This window comes from Talpa europaea (assembly GCF_964194135.1).
Source record: "Talpa europaea genome assembly, chromosome: 7".
Classification (NCBI taxonomy): domain Eukaryota; kingdom Metazoa; phylum Chordata; class Mammalia; order Eulipotyphla; family Talpidae; genus Talpa; species Talpa europaea.
Window position 1 is genome coordinate 23,858,096 of NC_140074.1, and position 23,044 is coordinate 23,881,139.

The 23,044-nt window shown below is 39.7% G+C and overlaps 1 pseudogene across 1 annotated transcript; it reads left to right on the top strand.

Moving 5' to 3' along the window:
• The first annotated feature begins 363 nt into the window (after positions 1–363).
• On the top strand, positions 364–22,308 carry LOC311173665 (large ribosomal subunit protein uL22-like; annotated as a pseudogene). The gene is made up of 4 exons: positions 364–451; positions 1,429–2,002; positions 6,668–6,799; positions 22,019–22,308. The product of its transcript is annotated as a large ribosomal subunit protein uL22-like (transcript).
• Positions 22,309–23,044: the final 736 nt, after the last annotated feature.

Genomic DNA, 23,044 nt, shown 5'->3' on the forward strand with positions numbered 1-23,044 from the left:
TATATTCATATAGGCTCATTCTTCAGTGGAGTCACCTCAAACTTCAAATAAAGAGGGTGCATTAATCTTTTCAAATATGTAAGGTGACGCAAAGCAGAAGTCAAAATTTGCTAGGAAAATAATATATATATCAAGCCAGGAATGATCTGTTAGAACTATAAATCGGAGACATTCAGCAGGGGAGGGGCAGAGAGAAGAATCAAAACAGGAGGGAAGAGCACAAGGTCTATCATGATGGTTCACAAGTGTCTTCGTGGTAGTAATGTTATGGGGACAAATTCTGAAAGGAGAAATCAAACATTGTACAAAAATGAACAATGATGTAAAAATACATTTTTTAAAAAGAAAGCTTTGTCAGCAGCCATGGAAATAGAAGCAAAGAAGTCCCTTAGTCTAACTTGTTCGTTTTTAGACAAGAAACTACATAATTTGATGAAGATTACACAGCCTTGTAATGACAGAACTATTCTAAAATTTACATCTCTGACTGTTAGTCCTGATCTATTTCATTACATCATTCTAGGCCAGCCAAATATTACGGGGAGAAAATTGTCCAACTGCTCAATCTATTATGGTCTACATATGTCAAAATATCCTCCGAGTGGGGATTGGTTGTGGTTAACCTAGGGTTAATCCTGAATGCCTATGATCACTGCTAGGAATATTTGAAAAAAAAAAATCAATCCAGATTCATTGAGCTGATTAAATCAAACATGGGCTTGCTCTTGTTCTTGTTGTTTGTTTGCTTTTTCATGGAATTTCTTTCATTATCTCAGATTCCCAAAACTCAACCTTTTTTGGCAAATGATCCCATAGGTCAGGGACCACTAGGATTCAACATCAATAGATAGAGAAACAGTCACTGCCATTGATAATCAAGAACCCCTGTCGAAAGAACTAAATGTCTAAATAGGAAACTGTCACAGCAGTAAAAAGAAGGCAGGGAGAAATCCCACTAGGGAATGCAAATCAAATAAAACAGAAGAGTATTTTATTCAGGCCTATTAAAATAGACAATTAAAAACAATACAGTTGTCCCTGCAGGGAAACAACCAAGCAGCTCCTCACTTATATATGCAGAGCATGCACGTTTATGAGGCACCTTTCAGACAGAACCTTCACAGCACGCTACCAGCATCACTAAATATATTAGCCTAAGTCAAAGTACACAGGGACTATCATTTCCCTGTTTTGTGATGTCTGAAAAGTCTAAGTCTACAGAGCAAGCGTCACATTTAAGTAATGAGTTAAACTCAAGTACCCAAACTATTCATTTTTGCACTCTTAACATCATCAAGAAAATTCCTAGGAGAAGAATCGTTAAACAACTATTGCTTTAAAAAGTGAAGACTCACGGCATAAAAAAAAAATTGCTGAGCAGTCACTGCTCTTCCTCTTCCCGTCAAGGCCTTGGGTGATATCTGAAAGTGATTCACTACTCAGTTGACCCAGAAAACCCTACAAAGTCATGCAAATGAAGAGGTTCAAATCTTCCTGTTCATTTTAAGAACACTGGTGAAACTGCACAGGCTACCAAGGATATACATATCATAAAAGCCACAACGTTTCTGAAGGACATCACTTTACAGCAGCAGTGCGTGCCATTCCCTTGTTACAATGGTGGAGTTGGTAGATATGTCCAGGCAAATGGTGGGGCTGGATGCAGAATCAGTAGCCCCAAAAGTGTGCTGATTTTTTTACTGTATGTGCCTAAAAATGTAGAGAACTTAGAAGTTTAGATGTCATCATTTCTCTGGTCATTGAGCACATCCAGGTGAACAATACACCCCAGAAGCATCGCAGAATTTGCAGAGCTCATGGTCAGATTAACCCCTACATGATCTCCCCTGCCACACTGAGGTGGTCCTTACTGAAGAAGAGCAGATCATTCTTAAACCAGAAAAAGAGGTTGCATAGAAGAAAAAGATATCCCAGAAGAAACTGAGGAAGCAAAAACTTATGGCCCAGGAATATGTTCAACATAAAATAAATGGAAATAAAAGTGAAAGCAAAAAATATATATATATACTTTGCCAACCCTAGTTACCCCTGATCTTTCAGTTGGTGTTGGGAATGGTCAAACATTATTCTCTAGTCATTCATTCAGCAATGCGTTCATTCAACAAATATTTTTGGGATATCTGCCAAGTGCCTGACACTATTCTATGCTTGGGATACAGCAGCACATAGTACATAGAAAAAGTGATGCCCTAACTGAGCTTATGTTCTAGCAGGAAATGTCCAAGTCACCCTTCTCTCCTGTTTTGCTGCTCCCTGTCAGGGCTGACCTTAGACTTGAGCAAGGAAAACCCTGCCCTATGTTTCATATATGCCAAAGACACAGGCAAACAAATACTCAAGAACTAGGAATGCTTTTATCACTAGGAATCTGGCTCTCAGTGCTGACTCCACGTAGCCTACAACCATAAATATCTGTCCCCTACCCTTAGGACTAATACTATTCAAGTCCAGGAATCTGCTTCTCTACATTACTTTTTTCACATCTTTATGAAACAAAGGGCGACTATATCCAAATATGATGAAGATTTGAGAAACAGGTTGTTACTGACTTCACAGAGGAACTCTGCATCAGAACACGAACATGAGGAATATTTGAGAGGTGAAAATGCTTAAAAGAATGGTTGAATTGCCAAACCCCTCTGAAACAACATTTTATTTCAATAGATTATTGCATAAGGAAGCATCTTTCCCCATTAGTGCCACGTATCTAACCTCTGGTGTCCCTTTGAATTAAATTTCATGGTACGAGAAAGTTCTAGAGATAGCCATAAATACAGCACACGGTATTTACAACAGTTGTGCATGGCAGTTAAAGAAAGTTTTGTAAAATTAAACAATTTTTTAAAAGATGTATTTATTTATACATACAAGAGCTGGGGCATAGACCAGAGGTGCAGGGGGTGAGAGGATTCACCAGAGACAGAGTGAGGAGCAAAACAGGTAAAGCCACTGAAATACACTGCTGAGGGGAGCAGCAGGTGAGTCAGGAGAAGTCTGCTGTGCCATGTGGGTCACCTCCCTGGCCGGGGATCGAACTTGTGCTGCAATAGCTGAGGATTGCTTCAAAGTGCTAATTCTTAACATCTTGTGCCACCAGGGAGGCCCCAAAATTAAACAATTTGTGTTTGCCTTATATTCGTATACTGATAAGCCTAGCTAGACATTGCATGTATGAAGTGTGATACTGATTACATTATCACTGAGGTAGACACTGAAAGCTGTGAAAGTTAGAATGGAGAATAATGTTGTTTTTTAAAAAGTTTTTAAAAGCTTTAAATAGGTATTGCTTTTCCTGTAAAATACTTTGAAATAAATGAAAACATTAACTTAAATTTTTAAAGCCTGAATTACAATTTTAAGTTCAGTATTTAGACATATGATAATGAGGGTATATGTTTGCACTCTTACCTAGAGCCTATAACTATGGAGGTAAACCTATTTCTTTTCCCTAATCCTATGACATAATTGATGGATAAAAAGTGTTTAAAATGTAAATAGAATGTCAAATATGAGCAATGGCCAAAACGGAGAAAAAGGAGATAGCAGAAATGTACCCCCATGTTTATTGCAGCATAATTTACCATAGCCAAGAGCTGAAGACTTAAGTGTCCATGGATGGATGACTGAATAAAGAAAATGAAGTGTATATATACACAATGGAATACTTCTCAGATATTTTTTAAAAGGTGAAATCCTGACACTTGCAACTACATGGATGGATCTGCAAGGTATTATACGTAGTGAAATAAGTCAGAGAAAGACAAATACCATGTGATTTCGTTCATATATGGTTCATAGTGAAATCAAGCAAACAAATGAACTAAATAAAATGAAAATAAACTTAGACTATGAGACCAAATTAGTGGTTACCATAAGGAAAGGGGAAAGTGAATAAGGTAATTGGGGTATAAGGGATAAATTATAAGGTGAAGGATAGAAGAATACTTTTAATAGTGAACTTAGTGTAGTATATACAAATGTTGATTTATAATGACACACACCTAGAACATAAAATTTTATAATGTAATGCTACTTCAATTTAAAAAATTGAGAAATATTATAGATTTGTTGAAATTATTAAAAATTAGCCATTTTAAGTGTACTCTGTTAGTTTCACTTTGTCAAAACACCTCCCCCTGCCTTTTTTTAAAATAGCTTTAGACTCCTCTTCTTTGAGAAATCTCCATCTTGACCTCCATGACATAGTGTATATCTTCCAAACTTATCTTAAAAGTCTCCTATTCCGGGCCTCCCTGGTGGAGCAAAGGGTTAAGACACAACCTATGAAGTTGTCTGCAGCCTCTGCAGCACAGATTCGATCCCTGGGCAGGGAGCTACCCACACGGCACAGCAGACCTCTCCTGACTTGCCTACTGGTCCCCTCAGCAGTATACTTCGGTCAGTCTGCCTGTTCTGTTCCCCGCTCAGTCTCTGGTGAATCCTGTCACACCCCAACACATCTGGCCCGTACCCCAGCTCTTGTATGCATAAATAAATAAATCTTTAATTAAAAAAAAGTGTCCTATTTTGTGTTTTATAAACAGCTTGGGGAAGAATCGTCGTCCACTTTTTAGCCATGTAGTGTATGTTTACTTTATGAGCATAATAAATAAAAGGTTAATGAATAACAAAATATAAAACTTTGTTCTAGCAGCATATTACATGGGGACATAAGCCTTACCAGCTTCCAATTCTAAATAGATAAATCTTCAGAAACACTGTCTCAAAATTCATACCCAATTTCATGGTTATGAAAAATGTTCCATTGTCACACAGATGTGCAGTAACAAACCAGAGAGTGTGATTCACTAAAGACTATGTCAGTAAGAAAATCACAACAGCTGGTATTATTGAGAACATTAAGAACACTTAAGGAGAAATAATACCCACATCAACTTGGAAGAGCATGAAACTGAATCTCACTAGGGCAGTTCCTTTCCTTCTACTTATCACTATCCAGGAATGAATGGATCAGAAAAATTTGCAAATGATTTATGATTTCCTTATATCTGGAAAGGGAATATAAATAAGTAAAAAGATGAACCCAAGAGGCTACGTGGTTAAGTGTGAACATGGCAGATGAAATTGCAATTAAGAGAACAAACACCATCATACTGATGAGCCTCAACCTTATACACATTTCTGAAGGAGACCTGATATGACTTGGTGTCTGTCAAGTGGTTACATTCTGTAATTCAAGAATTAACACTGAAACACTACACTAAACAAATTCCAAGGGGGTGTTTCTAGCTTCTGTTGACATCTTTTTACTGAGAACTACTCCACCTTTTGATACCCATGGGGAGTTACACGCTACTAGTCACAGATAACTGGACCAGGGATGAATACTTGATCCCAACTAGATCAACCTAATTATTTTCCTGTGAAAATATGGAAAATATTATTTTCCTTCAGAAATATGGAAATCAGAGTCAAATGGATTACCTTTAGAAGCTTTGGGGTAAGCCTCTTCCATCATGTTTTCCAAGAACAAGACCTGAGATGCAGAGAGAGAAGCAAAGCTTCAGATTGCCTGCATGGGTGTCTGCTGGCTCTATAAGTTCTGCACTTAGTCCCTGGTAGGCCAGCTGTCTTTGGGGTCTCTAAAATACTCCCACATCCTTCCAGTAAATTCCCTTTACTACTTAAACAGTTAGTTTCTCTCACTTTTAACCAAAACAACCTTACTAAGAAAAGGGATACACATTCTAAGCACATCTGTAATGTGCTTGCAACCTAATTATGATACAGAAGTCCAGGCCTACATCCCCAATGAACTCTTCAGTGAATGTGCGAGAGAAGCCACAGGCTTCAGAAATAAATAGTTATGTTTGAAAACAAATACTAAATCATTTTCTTTCAGTATCTAAAATGGAAGAAAAATAAAGTTTAGGGAGGAAAATTGCACATTTAGTAAATTCTTATAAAAAATACAGGACTTGGGCCTCCCTGGTGGCGCAAGGGGTTGAGCGCAGCACTATGAAGCAATCCGTGGCCTCTGCAGCACGAGTTCTATACCCGGCCAGCCAGGGAGCAACCCGGTGGTGCAGCAGATCCCTCCTGACTCTCCTGCTGCTCCCCTCAGCAGTGTATTTAGGTCAATCTTCCTGATCTGTTTCCCACTCTGTCTCTGGTGAATCCTTTCATCCCCCTGTACTTCTGGCCTGTACCCCCAGCTCTTTTATGCATAAATAAATCTTTAAAAAAAATACATAGGATGGGCCTCCCTGGTGGCGCAGGCACTTGAGTACTACACTGTGAAGCTGTCGGCAGCCTCTGCAGCGCTGGTTCGATCCCAGCCGGCCAGCAAGGGTCCCACATGGCGAGCAGACCTCTCCTGTCTCACCCGCTTTCCCCCTCAGCAGTGTATTTTTGTCAGTCTGCCTGTTCTGTTCCCCACTCTGTCTCTGGTGAATCCTCTCACTCTCCCGTGCATCTGGCCTGTACCCCAGTTCTTGTATAAATAAATAAAAAAATCTTTTTTAAAAATAAATAAATAGAAAAATAGGACTTCAAAATACACATACAAACATGGAAATAGGATGGGAGAGAAGAGGAATGAGGAAAAACAATCTATTCAAGATTTAATCTTTTCAGGAACTTGGGCAATGTTTTGCATATAATTCACGCATTATCTTGCTTTAAGTTGGATGGAACACGCACAAGAGAGCTGGAGATAATGTCACTGTGAATATTAAATCAACCAGGAAGAAGTGCGAAGGTAGTGACACTGAAGATCAGATCAGATACACAACCCAGTCATCATTTAAAGAAACAAGTGAGCCCTCCAGGGGTAGAAATAACCATCAAAGTGAAAGAAAATTAGAGAAAAGAGAGAAAAATAAGATACTCTAATGAAGCAAAATGTATAATGGCTAGCACCTCGAATGCCATTTTGAGTAAGATAAGATACTGCTACCAGAACTGGTTGTATAAACCTTCATGGAGATCAACCTTATGGAAGATGTTGTACATTGTTGTAAGTTGTTTTTCCCCACTACAAAGAAAATAGGACCAGAAAAGGAAAACAATGACCGGATTTTACAAGTACAAATGGACCTTATGCTTAAGTGGACAGTGGGTGACAGTGGGGTCTTTCGTAAAGAGGAGGAGCCTTCCTCAGTCAGGAGAGTCCATTTAGAAAAAAAAAAGTTTAATGTACACATTAGTAGATTGGTTCAAGTTCATTGTCTCAGGCATTGGTCTCAAGGCAGTTTTGCCTTTAAAAAAAAAAGATATGCGGGTGGAGGGCCGGGGAGGGGAGGGATTGGGATCAAAATAAGGGGGTTGCAATTGTATGGGGAATATAAAAATAAAATTTATTTAAAAAAAAAGATAAAATCATTAAAGATAAAAGAGGACATTAATTTAAAAGTGTAACAGGGTGGTCCCCAGGAAAGGGGGAGGTTCCCTGCCCCACCCAAGGGAGGTTGGAGCTGAGCAGGAAGAGGAGAAGCTGAAGAAGAGACTGAGGTAGGAAGCAGGATGGAGCCAGGAGACCTGGAGGAGGCACATGGAGCCTAGAGACACGTGAAGAAACTGCGCTTGTCTTTTGGTCGTAGACTGGGTGACACAGATGTGGGTGAGACCCGTGGGGAGGTGACAATGGCAGCTTTTATCTTGATGTTGATTTTGCTCTTTTCCTTCCGGGCTTGTCCGGTTGTTTGTGACCCTTTTCTGTGGGTCCCCACTGGAAGATGCTTTAGACTTGTGGCAGGCCTTGGGGCCTTGCTCTGGGCCAATCCCATTTGGGTGGACTTTTACCCACGAGGGGATAGGTAACTTTGGGTGCTTGATTTAGAAACTAGATTCTTTGCCTTACCTGTATTGTTTCCTAGTTTTATTAAAGTTCCTTTTCATTAAAGTCTCCTATGTTTTGTGTTGATGCGGCGGATGGCAGAACCCATTTAGAATAGGCAGGTTTGCGGGGTTTTGGGCTGCCCCTCTCCCCGTCCTATAACAAAAGGACATAATCCAACACTTTTCATTTTTTGCTGAAGTTCCTTCCTTCATTAAAAGAAATATCTGTTTCCCAACCCAAATGCCCAAAAATAGATGACTGGATCAAGAAGATGTGGTACATATATACCATGGAATATTACTCAGCATTCAAAAAAGATAAACACATGCAATTTGCAGCAACATGGATGGCGCTGGAAGGGATCATGCTCAGCGAAATAAGCCAAAAAGAAAAAGAAAAATACCGGATGGTCTCACTCATAGCAGGAATCTAGAAAACTTAAATAAGGGACCAGGAAAATGAATAACTATAAGAAAGTGAAAATCAAAATCAACAAAAAACTATGAACCAGAGACACTTTTAGGGGGGCGGGGGCGGGAGGGGAGGGATTGGGGTCAGAATGGGGGGGCTGCAATTGTATGGGGAATATAACAATAAAATTTATTATTAAAAAATAAAATAAAATAAAATAAAAAAAAAGAAATATCTGTTTCCAAACACTAAGGTGCATGTTTGTCACTGAACTTTGTATCATGTTATTCTACACTGTGGTTTGACAGACTAGGGATGCTGCTATTTGTTATCATTATATGTAATGTATGTATCTTATGGTACATATATAATACATTTGTGTGTTCCATCACATGCCAGGCCCCATGTTTGATGCATCACCTAAGTCAGATTCTGTGCCAAATATAAAAATTCTGCCTTATGTTCTCAATATCAAATAACAATAAAATTTCACCATTTTTAAGAAACATCAGGAATCACATAATCATTTGTATCTGTGGGGATAGGAAGAACTTGATTCTTCTTTTGCTTTCAACTTCTAATATTGTGACAAATTTGATGAAGATGACATTAGAGAACAAGTTGTATATTAACTTAGCTAAAGAACTGATAATTAAGACCGCCAGGATTGTTGCAAATTACTAAGTGCCTCTTTTTCATTTGCCACAGTTGGCTAAATTTTGGGTTTTGACAGATGGGAGGGATGATTATGTTCACCCATAGATTGCAAACTGTTATCATTTTCTCGCGTAGTATATAATCTGATTTTACACTGTTATTTCACACTCCCAGTTAGTTTTATCACCTTAATTTTATAATATTAAAATGGGAGTGCTATATCAACAAAAAAACTGTCCTTAGAACCAGTTCATTTTTTATGGTGAAATTGCCTTATGACCAATTAGTTAATGTTTGTTGCAAAGAAAGTAATGTAATGTTAATAAACAAGACACATGATTCATATTTGCTGCCTTCCACAATTAAAGTCCACATTTTTGTTTATTTCAAGTGTCTCAGTTGGTCAGAAAATTCTAAGTATATAATAAATATTAAATTTAAATATGTATCAAATCATCAGATTGTATACCTTAGATTTTCAAAATGTTGTATGTCAATTATGCCTAAATAAAACTAGAAAAAGTTAAATAGTTGTAAATGCATAAATCTATCCATGTGGGAAATGAATCCAGAATATTCTTGAAGGATTGTGACAAAAATATTAAATCTCTTATATATATGACATGGATGATAACCTGTCAAATGTTTTATTAATATTCATAATTGCTAAATCAGTAAATCTTTTATCAGTTTGTTAGCAACAATAGCAAAACAAAGTGAAGTGACTTGTGACCAGATTCATATTTAGGATATTATTCTTCCTGCACTTTAAGAAAGTTCTACTCAGGGGCCTCCTTGGTGGAGCAAGGGGTTAAGTCTCAGCACTATGAAGATATCTGTAGCCACTGCAGCACCAGTGCTCTCCCCAGCCAGGGAGGTGACCCACATGGTGCAGCAGACCTCTCCTGCCTCGCCTGCTGCAACCTTCAGCAGTGTATTTCAGTCAATCTGCCTGTTCTTTTACCCACTCTGTCTCTAGTGAATCCTCTCACCCCCACACTTCTTGCCTGAACCCCAGTTCTTGTATGCAGAAATAAATAAATCTTAAAAAAAAAAAAAGACAGTTCTACTCAGGTGAAAAGACTCTCTACAGTATAAAAGCATTAGACCTTTAATGCTCAATGAGCTCCAAAACATGCTGGGTATAGAGAATGTAAAGTTCATTGTGATTGAGATTGACCTAAAAATCAATATAGCAAACTCATAATATTGTAATTACTATGAACAGATGATACAATCTTTAAAAAAAAAAAGTGCTAGTATTGAGGACAATTATTTGATTGTATACCAGTGAGTGTGGGTTTTTAGATTTGGGGAAAACCAGATTATAGAATTCAATTCTACATACATTTAGAGAAAGTTTACTGTGAGCTAGTTACATACAGCATGTGGAAGTATAAGTTGCACTCCCCACCCAGGAAATCAAGAGTTTTACATAGGTTTATATCTTTGACACAGTAATTCCACTTTCAGATATATTTTCTAAAGTAATAATCAGATGAATTCATAGGTGATAATTTAAAGAAGCAATATCAATACATTATGAATGCTTCCAAAAATTGTGAGAGAAGAATACTTCTGAATTCATTGGTATAACCCTTATACCAACTAAAAACCCACATCTCTTATGAATATTGACACAAATATTCTCAACAAAATACTAACAAAACAAATCCAGCAACATATAAAAAGAATTATACATGATCAAGTGGGATTTATTATAAAAATGCATAATTGCATTAACATTTGAAAATAAATGAATGTAACAGCCATATCAAGAAGAAAAAGCAATCCCACATAATCTCAATAAATACAGGAAAGAAGCATTTGTCAAATTTCAACATCTTGTTGATGTTGAAAAAACACTCAACACACTAGCAAGGGAAGGGCACTTATTTAATAGGATAAACGACATCTACACAAGTATGCTCACCACAGCAATATTTAACAGGAAAGGGGGGAGGAGGAGAAATCTAGATGTCCAAAATTAGGGTAATAATGTCATGAATTATAGTCCTACATAACACTGAAATATAATATAGCCATTAAAAAGATTTATGGAAAGTCGGTATAGGGAATACTTAAGCATGAGCGTTCTGAAGACAAACTGCTTGTATGTGAATCCCACTTCTACCACTTAGTAGATTCAAATTACTTGGGCAAATTACTTAACCTATCTAAACTTCAGTTTCTTTATCTGTAGTGTTTTATTAGGATTAACGGTGATTATATGAAGTCCTTAGCGCATCACATAACACATAATGAATGCTAAATAAAAGCTTAAAACGAGTGATTATGGTATACTTTTATTAACAGGTGGACAGTCTTAAGATATGGTATCAAGCAAATAAGCAGGGTATTAAATTGTTTATAAAATATTCAACAAACTTAATGAATGCTTAGGTAGATGGTTGGAGAAATGAATGTATGGGATGGATGAATCTGGAAACACATGATGTGAGATTATATTGTGCTATATCATTCTCTTTGTGGAGTATGACATCTGATTTTTTTACTGTTCATATGTAACTGTCTTTTTTTAAAGGATTTTTCTTAATTTTATATGTTCTCATTTTGTGTCTTGCCTGGTTTTCTGCTAAGAGGATATGACACTAATAGAAACACTTATGGGCCATAGAGAAAATAGAATAGGTTATTTTATTTCAATTCAGACACCAAGTAACCACCACTACATTTCTATCATTGCTCTCCTTGGAGGCTGCCAACAGTCTGTTGTGCTACAAGTGTATTCCTCATTCAACTTACTCTTTTTTTAATCCCCCCTTGTTGGCAATTAGCAATCAAATTCTTAATTAGCTAAATCCACCTGGTTATTTTGCACCTAATAAATCAATTAATTCAATTCACATGGAGGGTATTGTATTAAGTGCCATATTTCAGTCATTACTGACCATCATTGTGTGTGGCTGCTGTACAGTGAAGACATGATCTCCAAGCAGAATTTTTGTTCACCACTGTTTTGCAGTCTGTCAGCTAAGTGGAGAGTGTGGTTGGTGTTTTTAATGTAGAAAGGGATTTAGCAACAGGCCTCAGAAGGCCAAAACAGATATTAGGAGTCTAGTGTACGTAATAAACAGGTTCACTGTTTAGGTTACAGCCTTCTAGATATGCCTGATGATGTGCAGTGTCATTCATTTAAGACTCAAATTGTATTTGTTCAGTAGAAAAATCATGATATTATATTCTCTGTTGTTGAAATAAAGGTTGCTGAATGGTGGCATAGAGGTTCCAGGAACGCATCAAGAATGAATTCCATATAATTATACTTTGCCCCCAAGTCTCCTAGTAAATACACACAGTGTTAAGAAAGAAGGAAAATTGGGGATTTCATTTTTCAAATCAACTTAAAGGACTTCCAAACACAGACAAGTTTTTTTTTTTTTATTCTTCACCATTTAACATTGTTTTTTGAAAGACAAACTTCTTTGGGGGAATGGTAATAACACAGCAGTGTGTAGAGAATTTTAATGATCAAAAGAAAATGTTTAAAAATAAGTTAAGATGTTATGCAAACCCTATTACCTGTTAATCTCTTAATTATTCCAGATATCTAACCTAGTGACTTGGATTATTAAAAAAACAAATTTTCCAATGCGCACTATATATTAAAATATTATAATGTTTAGATGTGGTTTGAAACCTATTCCTTTTTCTGAATAGAGTGCATTTCATACAGGGGTCTGAAAATAATACTGCTTCCTGATAAAATGATGGATTACAATAATCTATTCTTATGTAGGCTTGTCAAGAAACATTTAGGAACCTCAGAATCAGTCCTGGGAAGTAAGGGAGTTAGGAAGTGAGGCAAAGTCTAGGAAACCAGCACCACTTCAGAGCTAGTTCTCACCGAAGTACAAATTTGAATGTCTCCTGTGAAAGGAAAACTTGGCTTCAGGATTTTTTTTTTTGACTCACAGCTTTATTGAGATATAGTAGACATAATTCATATATCATAAAATTTTGCCTTTTGAAGTATGCATTTCAGCGGTTTTCAGTACATTCACAGAAGAGGGTAAATATTACCAATATCTAATTTAGATTTTTATCATCCCAAAATATTAAGTCATTTCCATTAGCAGTTATGCTGCATCCCCCATCCCTAGTCCTTGGCAAACACTAACCTAATTTGTGTCTCTATGTATTTGCCTATTCGGAATCATTTATTCATACAATAAATATGTGGCTTTTTTATGACTTTTTTTTTTAGCTTAACACAATGATTTTAAGGCTCATCCACATTGTAGCATATATCAGTATTTCATTTTTTATTGCTGAATAATATTCCACTTTTTGGACTTACAACAGCATGTACATACATTGTCCCTTATGAATGTTTGCTGGATAGTTGAATTATTGCCAGCATTAATGATATTTGTGACCTAATTCAATCTCTGTGATACAAGTGTGAAGGAGAGGGATAGGACCATAAAAGTAGAGGCAAGGAAGTCCTCCCTCGTGGCACCAGGGATTAAGTACAGCACTGTGAAGCTGTCACAGCCTCTGTAGCACAAGTTCACTCCTGGCCTGCCAGGGAGCACACCCACATGGCTCAGCAGACCTCTCCTGCCTCGCCAGCTGCTCCCATCAGCAGTTTATTTCTGTCAGTCTGCCTGTTCTGCTCCCTACTCGGTCTCTGGTGATCTCTCACATCTCGCACCTCTGGACTGTAACCCAGTTCTTGTATGCATAAATAAATAAATTTTTAAAAAGTAGAGGCAAGGAAATCAATTAAAAAAATACTATAATACAACTGAAGAGAGACAGAAGGAATAGACGCCTAGAAACAGAAAGGGAGAGTGTTGATGAGTAAGTATGACACTTTTGACCTTGTCCTTCTTGAAGGGGAAGCTGAAAGGCTCTGATGCGTGCTATTCCTCTCTAGCAATTTTTAAATTTCCCATGACCTCAACTCTCCCTCCAGTACAACCATAAAACTCATTCCTATCCATCCTCTGGCTACTATTTTTCTTATAAAAATAGTTCCCTCCCAAGTCACCAACAACCTTCAATTTGCCAGATTTCATGGGCATTTTAACAGACTGGTTCTTAAACAATTGCCTCCTGCATCTGCAACTCTAAAACTGTTACAGGGCAGGGAGAGGGGCAGCTCAGACCCTGCAAACCTGTCTGCCCTAAATAGGTTCTGCCATCTGCCGCATCAACACAAAACATATGAGACTTTAATGGGAAGGAACTTTAATATAATTAGGAAACAATACAGGAAAGGCAAAGAATATAGTTTTTAAATCAAGCACCCAAAGTTACCCATCCCCTCTTGGTGAAAAGTCCATCCCTGCTCAGCTACACCCTCCTTTGTGGGTGAGGCAGGAAACCTAGAACCTCCCCCTTTCCTGGGGACCACACTTACAAAACTACTAAAAATGCTCTCTGCATCTCTATAAAATGACACCTGCAGCACCACTGTCCTAATTCCTATCAACTTTCCTTTTTCCCTCCATTTTCTTCATCCTGCTCCAGAGTCCTAATTATGAATGTTTTTCAGAAACCCCCTTCCAGACATCCTGCTTTTCTGATTCAGGACCATCACTAATGCAGTAGCCACAGGCACATGAAACTATTGAGCATTTTTAAATGTGCTATTCCAAACTCAGATATGCTGAAAGTAGAAATCACACTCCATGTTTCAAAGACTTAGTCCAAAAAAAAGGAAAATAAAGTATTTCATGAGCATTTTAAATTAAAAACATTAAAATGGTAACATTTTGTACAGATATAGGGTTAAGCAAAATACATTATCAAAATTAATTTCCATTGTTTAACTTCATGGGTTTTTTATTCCCCTTTTTCAATTTCAAAATCTTAAATTGTATGTGAAGCTTGCATTATATTTCTGTTGGGCAGAGATACTCTGACACTCTCCCTGGGCGACCTCACCAAGGATCATCACTTCTCTCAAGACTATGTGAATCTAATCTCCCTACTTCCCTGACCTTCAGAGCTGCATACAATTGACTCTTGAACAATGGGGCACTGACACCTCCCCAACTCCCCCCAGCAGTCAAAAATCTGCATATAATGTTTCACTCTCTTCAAAACCTAATAGTCTGCTATTGACCAGAAGACTTACTGATGACATAAACAGTTAATTAACATATGTATGCTGTTTCTATTATATACTGCAGTCTTTTTTTTTTAAAGATTTATTTTATTTATTTATGCATACGAGAGAGAGCTGGGGTATAGGTCAGAGTTGGGGGGGTGGTAAGAGGATTCAGGAGAGACACAGGGGGGAGCAGAACAGGCAGATCTAATGAAATATACTGCCAAGGGGAGCAGTGGTCGAGGCAGGAGAGGTCTGCTGCGCCATGTGGGTTAGTTCCCTGGTTGGATATCTAACTCCTGCTGCAGTGGCTGCAGATAGCTTCACAGTGTTAAGACCTAACCCTTTGAGCCACCAGAGAGGCCCTATGTACTGCATTCCTTTAAAAAAAAAAAAGATTTGGGCCTGCCTGGTGGCCCAGTGGGTTGAGCACAGCACTGTGAAGCTGTCCACAGCCTCTGCAGTGTGGGTTCAATTCCCGGCCAGCCAGGGAAATTCCTACATGGCGCTGGCAGATCTCTCCTGTCTCACCCGCTGCTCCCCTCAGCAGTGCTTTCGGTCTGCCTGCCTATTCTGCTCCTCACTCTGTCTCTGGTGAATCTTTTCATCCTACCGCGCCTCTGACCTGTACCCCAGCTCTTATATAAAAATAAATAAATCTTTTTAAAAAATTATTTATTTATTTATGCACAGTAAAATCAGTTAGAAAAATGAAAATGTTAAGAAATGCATAAGGAAGAGAAAACCCAGGGACCAACTGCATCCACCTGCTGGGGGCATTTCCATATGGATAATAGGTAACAACCACAGATGTCGATTTACTGCTCTCAACGTTGGGACACCATTCTACATACTCTACAGTTGTTAATTCATTTATAATCCACAACAGCTCTGGGAGGTAGGTACTATGATGATCCTCTGTTTTACAGATGAGGAAACAGAAGTAAAGAGAAGTTAAGAAAGTTGTCTAAAACATATATAGATTTTGATATCTAGGTGTACATCAACATTTCTGAACTTTTGCCATGGACTAGCAAAAACCTAAAAGCCAAAGTTACAACTCTCAGGTGAGCAAGAGAGATAAATTGTTATTTTCTGCGGGCCCAGGATGGCTCATTAACTTAATTCCATTGTATGTTCATTTAACAAATACTTTGTTCAGGAAATAAATATTACCAAATAATACCCTTGGGGAAAAAAAAAGAAATATGTCTTAAGTTCACACAAGTAGTGATTCTCAGGTGCAAATGTAGGTCTTTCTGTTTCAGGAGTCCATTTTCTCTCTTAAGATTCTGCTAAATGGCCACAGGTATTCCTTTCAAAACTGAAGCCCACCTGTTCATTGCTGAACTCACCACACCACGTTCCTCACCAACATTAAGCTGTGTAACTTACATTTTCCACTCCAGATCCACTCTTGCTTTAAGAGGATAATCTATATGGCCTGCATCGATGGGCCTCCTTGCCTTCTGTTTCCCCGTGCAGTTGGGTTTGGCCTATGAGAGGTTACCCCAGCAGATCTGAGGGAAAGCCGAGCATGCTAGCCCAAAGTTTGGCTCTCTGCCTTCACCTCCCTGCAGAGCTGCAACTGGCTGGCTGCTGTCCCTTTTCCTTAACTGAGGTCACAGTTGTCAGGCAGCTACTCCATGCATGACTCTGTCTCCAGGTTCCCATGGGCAGTCCCTCCAGATCTTGTGTTGATAACAGCATTCCGTCTCACCCCCCACCCCCACTATTATTGGTCCCAAGGAGCTCTCTATTCCTCATATTTTCTTTATGCTCTGCACACAGATTTATAAATAATTTAGACACTAAATTCTCCTCAATTACACAACCTGAGCATGATTCCCATTTCCTGTGGGGACCCTGACCAGACATACAAATTCTTTTTTCTGTATTCATTAATTCTTCTCTCTTGGGACCATCAATACCCAGTCACAAAAGGTAAAATCAGGAATGAGGCTCCATTTTATCCTCCCCTCATGCACTTCCCACCACCCCCTTTAACCTTTACTAATTCTTGTTCCTTTTGCTGCTGCTTTTTTTTTTTTTTTAACATTTTGCAAGGACAGGTTTATTAGTGAAAGGAGAAATTTAAAAAGAGAGGCACCTGAACAGTCACAGATGGCAGTATTGGGAGGACAGCTGCCTCATTTTGCTTCTATTTTTATTTATATATTTATTTTTTAAGATGTATTTATTTGGGCATTCAAGAACTGGGGTGCTGGCCAGAGGTGAGGGGTTTTAGAAGATTCACCAGAGACAGAGTGGGGAACAGAACAGGGAGACTGTCTGAAATACACTGCTGAGGGGAGCAGCAGGCAAGACAGGAGAGGTTTGCTGTGCCATGTGGGTAGCTTCCTCACGGCCAGGGATAGAACTTGTGCTGCAGAGGCTGTGGACAGCTTAACTCTTTGCATACCAGGGAGGCCCCCTGCTTCTATTTTCTTTAAAGATTTGTTTATTTATGCATACAAGAACTGGGGTACAAGCCAGAAGTGTGGGGGGGGGGAGTGAGAGGATTCACCAGAGACAGAATGGGGACCAGAACAAGCGGATTGACTGAAATACACTGCTGAGGGGAGCAGTGGGTGAGACAGGAGAGGTCTGCTGCACCATGTAGGTTAGCTCCCTGGCTGGTGTGCTGCAGTGGCTGAGGATTGCTTCATAGTGCTGAGACTTAACCCCTTGCACCATCAGGGAAGCTCTCATTTTGCTTCTTAATGGCACTGCTTCAGGCCATCATTTTCTCTCTCTCTCTCTCCATTGTGGTACTAACCCCAAAGAGACTTGCTCAAACTCATTCTCAGTCGCAGAGCCAAAAAGACTGTCTAAAATGAAAGATCTCAGCAGAACTCTCCCTTGTTTAAAACCCTTCCACTCCTCCACACCACCAAGCCCTCCCTCCTGTCTGAGCCCACATCCCATCACTCTCTACCAGATCATTTATCTTCCGAAAACAGCAGACTGCTTGTGGTTCCATGACTGTACTTTGCTTCTGCTCACCACTCCCTCTCCTTGGATTCCTTAGCCAGACATCGCTAAGAGGACTATTCTGTGCTCACCAAGGATATTTATCCCTTGATTCCATCAAGCTAAGTTTGTTATGGTGTGTTCCTGGGGCGACAACAGTGGTGAGAGACAGTAGCAGCTTCATGAGGTGCGATCCACGTGGTCCCATAGAGACCCCTGTTTAGAAGGACCTTGCTTGTCCATTTGTGCTCTGCCACTGCTGTCTTGAATTCTCAATAATGTTTGAACAAGATGCCCTAGATTTCATTTTGTGCTGAGCCCTGAACATTATATACTAGTCTTGCTGGGAGGTAGGAACTAACAAGCACAATTGGGGAGAAAAGTATACTTAATCCCCTATACATTCTTTTCACGTAATCAGGCCAACTCCACTCCAGAAAGCAAAAGAATTCCCTGTCCTCACCTTGAGTATTTTCCCCATCTGGATAATTTTATAGGAGGAAGATGAATATAATGTCCTAAAGAATGAAAAGAATCAGACGGAACGACAGGTTGAAATTATTTTTTATATTACAGAAAGTCATACCACTTTGGTGGAAATAAAGCAGCTATGATTTTTTAAAAAACTATAAATCTTAGGATCTCTAGATTCATGTAAAACAAATTTAAGCTACTGAGGAAACTCCTGGAGGAACAACTGCCTAGATTGTTTTCTTTTTAGTATTTACATTTTTGTAAAGACTTAATTTTCCAAAAATTTTATGGAAAACTTTTTTTAGAAATTGCATATTGATGAGTTCATTGATTTAGAACTGAGACCCATGATGGTTCTTATCCCTGCTCTACTCTGGGAGGCAGTAGAACATAGTGTGAAAGTCAAGGTTTTAAAGAATGATGGTTTACAATCCCAGCTCAATTTCCTTGGGCTCAACCCTTAAAGATTCTGATAACCACTAAGTTTCCTTCACTTTAACTGGGAGACTAAAACTCATCCCACAGGCTTGTTGTAATGACTGAACACAATGAGGCACATAAAATGTTTGACTATGTGCCAAGGTGCTGGGATTTCAGTCAATGTCTATTGCTGTCCTTAATATTCCTCTCTTCTTTTCAAGTGGAAGATATGTCTAAAAAGACGGAGTCTATAAATTTAGATAGTATATTTAACATATTGAGGCTTCAATACCCTCATTTGTGAATTGAGTGTTAACACATTCATGAAATGAGTGTTTCCTGGAGGGTAACAGATAATCAGTAAGCAATATAATCAAAGTTGGGGTTCAGGTTTATTTTTTATTTATTTTTTTTAAAGATTTATTTATTTGTTTGTTTGTTTGTACATACAAGCACTGGGTACAGTCAGAAGCGCGGGAGGGTGAGAGAATTCACCAGAGCCAGAGCGGGGAACAGAACAGGCAGACGGACCAAGTACACTGCTGAGGGGAGCAGCGGGCGGCAGGAGAGGTCTGCGCGCCATGTGGGACCCTCCTCCGGTGGCCGGGGAGCCGCCGGGGATTGAACCGGCGCTGCAGAGGCTGCGGGCAGCTTCGCAACCCAGCGCTCAACCGCTGCGCCACCAGGGAGGCTCGGGGTTCAGGTTTAAACAATGTGGGGGAAGTATGGTACACAACAGGAAATGTGCACACAGTTCCCGCCAAAGTTGCTCTTACCTCTTAATGTAGTGAGAATTGTATTTGAAATTTTTTTAGAAGATTACTTTCTCTAACAATGTATAAGAATAACAATCAAAGTATAGAACACTTGCAGTTTATAAAACACTTTTATCATTATCACATTTGGTGTAGTCAAACAGCTGGTAAATGACAGGTTGGAATCCTGACTAAATTTTGTAATCTTTCTTCTTCACCACCTACTTAAGCTATCAAATACTTGGAGGCTCACTGTAGTGTTGGTTTCAGGAAATTACTTGTGTACAGTTACTTACAATAAATAGATTAAGCACTCTATAGACAGCTGTTTTTCAGTGCTTAGGAACGAAACTCTCTTCTTCTTCCAACTGGCATTCACATGTCATAAATAGTCAGATTGTAGAGAACAGGGTGGAAATTGTGGATACAAGGGCCATACTTAAAGTCCACAGGAACTTAGAAAATACTCGCTTGTGTCCTAGGCCTATCTAAATCAGTCCTGAATTTATGCAATGGTGTTGGTTTAATTTCCTGATTTCAAAGAAGCTCTATTATATCCTAATTATCAAGCACCAAATAAAAGCACCCCATCCCACAATAAAAGCCCCTGTCTTCCTGTAAAGTGTTCTCCATGATAGACCACATTGGGAAGTGATTTGTGTAATTTTTTAGATGCTCTGTCTTCTAGCTCCAATCTCACTTGGGCCTCAATGTCAAACCCTGGCTCTAATCCCCACTAATTCAGGTTCAGTGACCTTGGGGCCAGTCAGACAGGGCCTGGGACTTCTCACAGGGATGCCCTCCTTAGACGTTTACCTTTTCCTGGGAATAATAGGCTACTCATCTCACACTCTTCCTGCCTCCAACAGGGCCCACTCCTGATGGATCATACTACAAGACAAAACTCTAGTTTCTTGGTGGTTGACTTGCTGAGAAAAATTAACTCTCCCTTCTAGCCACCAAATTATGAGAAATGGCAATGAGTTTTATCACCAATCCAGTGATAACTCTGTTTTCTTACATGCCCAGATTTGCACAATTTGTTTAATGGTGATCAGTAAAACCAGTTATGTGAAAACTATTGCTGCAAATGTCATAAAACGTTTGGATTTTATTTTTTGACTCTAAGTAGCCCCTCTACACGTTTCCACATGGGAAATTCAATTTATAGAAATAGAATTTTAACCTCCTCTGGTAGAAATGGAACAAGAAAGATACTATACTTCCCCTTTTTTCCTTTGCTGCCTGAGAGCTCAGAGTTACATGTGACCAATAGCGTATTTGCTTCCTCGTCCTTTCCTTTGCTCAGACTTTCCACTTTATCACCTTCTTAAGATGGTTCAAGTAATTTAAAAAAAAAAAAAGGGTAGAAATAAGTCATTGCATGTGTCTGTAATAAAGACTTTTTGTTTTCCGAAGGTGGCTTTATCCACCATCAGAAAGGGAAGGGTCCCAGATATCTTGCAGAATAATTAGGGAATAAACAGACAGACCAAGTCTTCATTATCCTCAAATACATGACCTGATGTTGTGGTTCTCAAACCTGAGGGAGGACGAGAATCTACTGAAGGGTTTGTTAAAATACAGACTACTGGGCTTCATGCCCAGAATTTTGATTCAATGTGTCTGGGACGGGGCCTGAATAGTTGCATATTTAACACATTCCACAGGTGATACCAATGTTACTGATCAGGGAGCAAAATTTGAAGACTATTGATTTATTTTTTTCTTTTTCTTGTATTCAATTTTTTTTAATTAATTAATTTATTTATACAAGCACTGGGTACAGTCAGAAGCACAGGAGGGTGAGAGAATTCACCAGAGCCAGAGCAGGGAGCAGAGCAGGCAGAAGGACCGAAGTACACTGCTGAGGGGAGCAGCGGGCGGCAGGAGAGGTCTGCTCGCCATGTGGGACCCTCCTCCGGTGGCCGGGGAGCAGCCAGGGATGGAACGGGACACTGCAGAGGCTGCAGGCAGCTTCGCAGCCCAGCGCTCAACTGCTGTGCCTCCTCTCCTGCCGCCCGCTGCTCCCCTCAGCAGTGTACTTCGGTCCTTCTGCCTGCTCTGCTCCCCGCTCTGGCTCTGGTGAATTCTGTCACCCTCCCGCGCTTCTGACTGTACCCAGTGCTTGTATAGATAAATAAATAAATCTTTAAAAAAAAAAAAAAAACAAGACTGGGGGGAGGTGGGGTAAGGAGGTGTCCAGCAGGCAATAAATCTGCCAACATTAGTTTATCGAGGCAACAGGGCTGGAAATGTGGAGGCATTCTCATGGAAGATATAATTCAGTCAGGGTAAGAGGACAATAACCCTCATGCTAGCCTTTCCTCCCTGAACCCCCTATTCCTGTGCAGCTCCCTGAAGCACTGACATCTCTGGCAAGTTGCAGCTGAAAGTCTCCGCCCCCCATCTCCCCCACTGCAGTCTATGCCCAGGCTGCCAGGGAGAGGCACATCAGTCACACAGAACCACCCTTGCTGGTGGCTGGCACCAGCCTAGGTCCAGAGGCCAGTGTGCTTTCACAGCCTTTTCAGGGCCTGGAACTGAGCACCCTGGCTCTATGGCAACCCTGGCAGGCCCCAGCTGGCAGCAGTGGAGATGGCAACAGCAAAGCCCTCTGTCACCACACCCTGGGGGCAAGTCCTGCCAAGAGAGGGAAGGGTCAGGCCAAGGCTGGAGCCCAGGCAGGCAGCAAACTCCCACTAGATTTTTAATTCACTTGGAGGTGAACCAGAAGGAGATATTACTCTAACAACCAAGGCCAGCAGGAATGTCAAGGCCAGGGGGAAATGTGATGACACTGAGGATAGTTCGGAGATAAGCACCCAGAGAGGCCTTCTGGTAAGGAGGGAAAACTGGAGGATGTCCAGGGGAGATGAGAATGAAAAGTTCTTTCAGGTTCAGAGGTGGAAGAGAGAGGAGCATGAAGACTAGGGAAAGTCTTTTGAGAACAGAATGATTTGCAAACTGGAGGCTCTGGGGAAAAGCCAAAGATTCAGTCATCAGAACAAGAGGACTAAGATTATCCATAGTGACTTAGAGTATATTGGAAGAAAACGGAGTCCTTAAATCACATACAAAGTAAAACCAAGAAAAGTGAGTATTCCTCATATCTTGAAATCACCACGCATATTTCCTGGTGCCACGGAATATATCTAGTGTGTTAACAGCTTCCTAGGTGTTGCCAATGCTCAGCAGTTTGGAGGCCTGGTACAGAACATACTGAGAAGCTACCCTGGCTCAGGGGGCTGTTTGGTCCTCCTTCTGCAGCAGCAGAGAAGGATTAGAGGAAAATGGGCCAGTGGACCACAGAGCCTTGCAGGTTATGAGTTGCATGATATAAGAAGGAAAGCATAATTTTGAAAAATTATCAGGTTCAAAGATTGGGAAGCTAGAAAGTGTCAAGGAAGCTCTGATCTTTATAACCTGAGGTGTTGTAGCAGTAGAATC